The sequence below is a fragment of the Schistocerca gregaria genome, unplaced genomic scaffold, assembly GCF_023897955.1.
Source record: "Schistocerca gregaria isolate iqSchGreg1 unplaced genomic scaffold, iqSchGreg1.2 ptg001325l, whole genome shotgun sequence".
In the NCBI taxonomy this organism is placed as follows: Eukaryota; Metazoa; Arthropoda; class Insecta; order Orthoptera; family Acrididae; genus Schistocerca; species Schistocerca gregaria.
The window spans coordinates 15,001-20,000 of record NW_026062634.1 but is presented as its reverse complement, the minus strand read 5'-3'; the positions used below and the strand labels follow the sequence as shown (position 1 = coordinate 20,000).

General features: G+C 52.1%; 1 non-coding gene across 1 annotated transcript in view; it reads right to left on the bottom strand.

Annotated features, from left to right (window-relative positions):
- The window catches only part of LOC126330651 (small subunit ribosomal RNA), a 1,900-nt gene extending 619 nt beyond the window's left edge, over positions 1-1,281 (bottom strand). The window contains exon 1 of the ribosomal RNA XR_007563079.1: positions 1-1,281. This exon is cut by the window's left edge and continues 619 nt beyond it. This is a non-coding gene — a ribosomal RNA (small subunit ribosomal RNA).
- Positions 1,282-5,000: the final 3,719 nt, after the last annotated feature.

Below are 5,000 nucleotides of genomic sequence, written 5' to 3'. Positions count from 1 at the left end.
TGAGTCAAATTAAGCCGCAGGCTCCACTCCTGGTGGTGCCCTTCCGTCAATTCCTTTAAGTTTCAGCTTTGCAACCATACTTCCCCCGGAACCCAAAAGCTTTGGTTTCCCGGAGGCTGCCCGCCGAGTCATCGGAGGAACTGCGGCGGATCGCTGGCTGGCATCGTTTATGGTTAGAACTAGGGCGGTATCTGATCGCCTTCGAACCTCTAACTTTCGTTCTTGATTAATGAAAACATACTTGGCAAATGCTTTCGCTTCTGTTCGTCTTGCGACGATCCAAGAATTCACCTCTAACGTCGCAATACGAATGCCCCCGCCTGTCCCTATTAATCATTACCTCGGGTTCCGAAAACCAACAAAATAGAACCGAGGTCCTATTCCATTATTCCATGCACACAGTATTCAGGGCGGGGCTTGCCTGCTTTAAGCACTCTAATTTGTTCAAAGTAAACGTGCCGGCCCACCGAGACACTCAACAAAGAGCACCCTGGTAGGATTTAAACGGGGTCCGCCTCGGGACGCGAAAGCACCCCTTCGGCTCGCCCCACCGGCAGGACGTCCCCACGATACATGCCAGTTAAACACCGACGGGCGGTGAACCAACAGCGTGGGACACAAATCCAACTACGAGCTTTTTAACCGCAACAACTTTAATATACGCTATTGGAGCTGGAATTACCGCGGCTGCTGGCACCAGACCTTGCCCTCCAATAGATACTCGGTTAAAGGATTTAAAGTGTACTCATTCCGATTACGGGGCCTCGGATGAGTCCCGTATCGTTATTTTTCGTCACTACCTTCCCCGTGCCGGGAGTGGGTAATTTGCGCGCCTGCTGCCTTCCTTGGATGTGGTAGCCGTTTCTCAGGCTCCCTCTCCGGAATCGAACCCTGATTCCCCGTTACCCGTTACAACCATGGTAGGCGCAGAACCTACCATCGACAGTTGATAAGGCAGACATTTGAAAGATGCGTCGCCGGTACGAGGGACCGTGCGATCAGCCCAAAGTTATTCAGAGTCACCAAGGCAAACGGACCAGACAAGCCAATCCGATTGGTTTTGATCTAATAAAAGCGTCCCTTCCATCTCTGGTCGGGACTCTGTTTGCATGTATTAGCTCTAGAATTACCACAGTTATCCAAGTAACGTGGGTACGATCTAAGGAACCATAACTGATTTAATGAGCCATTCGCGGTTTCACCTTAATGCGGCTTGTACTGAGACATGCATGGCTTAATCTTTGAGACAAGCATATGACTACTGGCAGGATCAACCAGGGAGCTGCGTCAACTAGAGCTGAGCAGCCGGCCGCCCGGGAGTGTGTCCCGGGGGCCCGCGCGAACACGCAAGCGTCCGCTCAATTATTCTGCAAACAGGAGGAGGCCGAGCTCCCCTGCACGATACACCTCGAAACCCTCTCAGGTCCCGGCGGCGCGCAGCGCCGTCCTAGGTACTTGGTCGGTTTCGAGAGAGGCGCAATCGCCCGGAGTTAGGCGAGTAGACGGTTTTAGTGAGAACACCCTTGCTCCCAACTGAGCTTGCCGCTGCCGACAGAGGCCCGGGGAGCGTGCTGTCGTGGCATTGCCGGCGGGAGACAACACGCGCCACCTATGGTGACCGGCAGCTCCAACGCCAGCGCCACACAAGGGCAAAGCCCCACTTGGGTGCAGAAGCGAACTCTCCCAGCACAGCGCACGCGCCAACACGTCCGCACAACTGCGATACAAACCACCTGCGAGAACCGCTGGGGCGACCGAGCAGCAGACGGGCGTCGCGGCGCCGAGTGCCAGGCGGCGGCGCATCCTCAACGCACACAGTCCTCAATCAGACCAGCACACTGCAGATGTCCACCGCGCTTCGCACCGGGCTCGGCTGAACCAACTTTGGCCGCCAGGCGCCGCGTGCAGGGTGCGCCGCAGCGTAGCTGCGCCGCCTGCCGGGGCCCGTCGGCTGGCGCTCCTGCCACTCGGCGCCCCCCCACCAGCCGCCTGTTGCGCGTGCGCCCACGCAGCGCGCGGCCAACACGCCGGGCGGCCCCCCTTCACCGGCCGGGGAACAGTCCCACCAAGCCACCGCCGCGTATCGCTTCATACCCACATGGGCCTAGTCACGTGTGTGGATGTGGCGGGTACCGCTGAAACAACCGGTTAATAGCTGTACCGATCGTCGCCATCACAGATTCACCTCCAGCGTGAACAACCGCTCAACAACGGATTTCCAGTTCATTTGCGTATCTTGGGCAGTAAACGTAGATGTCCACCTACATTTGCGAATTCAACAATTCTTGCATGCCAGGATGTCATGTGTCCGACACGCTACATCAGACCACATACACACTGCGACATGTGCAGAAGAGAACACGTGGAAGGTGGCCCGCGCACGTATGCGATGTCCCTTCCGCGATCCACTGTCAACCGGCATCTGCGGCATGTCCCAGATATGGAACGCGGTCCACCAGGGTAGCACTTTGTGTGAGGCAATTACGACAAAGTCGGAATACACGCGTCACTACATCAGACGGCTCACGCTGACCTGACCTGACCTGACTCACCGCTCCACCACCCCCAGCGACCCAGGGTGACATACAATGCGTTCGTACGTTCCTCCCACACGCCTCTACGGCGTACCACAGTGCAACCTAGCTGTTATTGGGAGACGAGACAAGTAGCATCGAGCACATCATATGGAAATTGAGATTCGACACCGTTGGGCACAGCCAGCGTACGGTCACACGTATCACACTACTTCACTCTGTACGTAACGACCGATGATCGGTACAGCGTGTGGGTTACGCGTACGACATCAGCGGACAATGGACACAGACCATACCACGACGTACACTGAGGGCGTCGACATCTGAATGCAACTGAACAGCTGCGAGGCTCATTTAACACTCAAACGCCAGACCGACCAGCTTGAGAGGACAGAGACACAAAGAGGGGGACAGAGGGAGGGGGGGGGGGCGATATAGTCCTATTGCAGTACAATTGACAGTGGATAGCGGGAATATGTGGAAAGTAAGCAACACTCGCAAGACATCTACATGAGGATAACAACGACACCAGAGATTCCGAGCAGTGAACTATGTTAGGCAAAGGGACAACGTGGGTTAGGTTAAGGGACAACGTGGGTTAGGTTAAGGGGACAACGTGGGTTAGGTTAAGGGACAACGTGGGTTAGGTTAAGGGACAACGTGGGGTTAGGTTAAGGGACAACGTGGGTTAGGTTAAGGGACAACGTGGGTTAGGTTAAGGGGACAACGTGGGTTAGGTTAAGGGACAACGTGGGTTAGGTTAAGGGACAACGTGGGTTAGGTTAAGGGACAACGTGGGTTAGGTTTAAGGGACAACGTGGGTTAGGTTAAGGGACAACGTGGGTTAGGTTAAGGGACAACGTGGGTTAGGTTAAGGGACAACGTGGGTTAGGTTAAGGGACAACGTGGGTTAGGTTAAGGGACAACGTGGGTTAGGTTAAGGGACAACGTGGGTTAGGTTAAGGGACAACGTGGGTTAGGTTAAGGGACAACGTGGGTTAGGTTAAGGGACAACGTGGGTGTAGGTTAAGGGACAACGTGGGTTAGGTTAAGGGACAACGTGGGTTAGGTTAAGGGACAACGTGAGGTTAGGTTAAGGGACAACGTGGGTTAGGTTAAGGGACAACGTGGGTTAGGTTAAGGGACAACGTGGGTTAGGTTAAGGGACAACGTGGGTTAGGTTAAGGGACAACGTGGGTTAGGTTAAGGGACAACGTGGGTTAGGTTAAGGGACAACGTGGGGTTAGGTTAAGGGACAACGTGGGTTAGGGTTAAGGGACAACGTGGGTTAGGTTAAGGGAACAACGTGGGTTAGGTTAAGGGACAACGTGGGTTAGGTTAAGGGACAACGTGGGTTAGGTTAAGGGACAACGTGGGTTAGGTTAAGGGACAACGTGGGTTAGGTTAAGGGACAACGTGGGTTAGGTTAAGGGACAACGTGGGTTAGGTTAAGGGACAACGTGGGTTAGGTTTAAGGGACAACGTGGGTTAGGTTAAGGGACAACGTGGGTTAGGTTAAGGGACAACGTGGGTTAGGTTAAGGGACAACGTGGGTTAGGTTAAGGGACAACTTGGGTTAGGTTAAGGGACAACTTGAGTTAGGTTAAGGGACAACTTGAGTTAGGTTAAGGGACAACTTGAGTTAGGTTAAGGGACAACTTGAGTTAGGTTAAGGGGACAACTTGAGTTAGGTTAAGGGACAACTTGAGTTAGGTTAAGGGACAACTTGAGTTAGGTTAAGGGACAACTTGAGTTAGGTTAAGGGACAACTTGAGTTAGGTTAAGGGACAACTTGAGTTAGGTTAAGGGACAACTTGAGTTAGGTTAAGGGACAACTTGAGTTAGGTTAAGGGACAACTTGAGTTAGGTTAAGGGACAACTTGAGTTAGGTTAAGGGACAACTTGAGTTAGGTTAAGGGACAACTTGAGTTAGGTTAAGGGACAACTTGAGTTAGGTTAAGGGACAACTTGAGTTAGGTTAAGGGACAACTTGAGTTAGGTTAAGGGACAACTTGAGTTAGGTTAAGGGACAACTTGAGTTAGGTTAAGGGGACAACTTGAGTTAGGTTAAGGGACAACTTGAGTTAGGTTAAGGGACAACTTGAGTTAGGTTAAGGGACAACTTGAGTTAGGTTAAGGACAACTTGAGTTAGGTTAAGGGACAACTTGAGTTAGGTTAAGGGATAATGTGGTACAACCACAGTTAGGTTAAGGGATAATGTGGTACAACCACAGTTAGGTTAAGGGATAATGTGGTACAACCACAGTTAGGTTAAGGGATAATGTGGTACAACCACAGTTAGGTTAAGGGATAATGTGGTACAACCACAGTTAGGTTAAGGGATAATGTGGTACAACCACAGTTAGGTTAAGGGATAATGTGGTACAACCACAGTTAGGTTAAGGGAAAATGTGGTACAACCACAGTTAGGTTAAGGGATAATGTGGTACAACCACAGTTAGGTT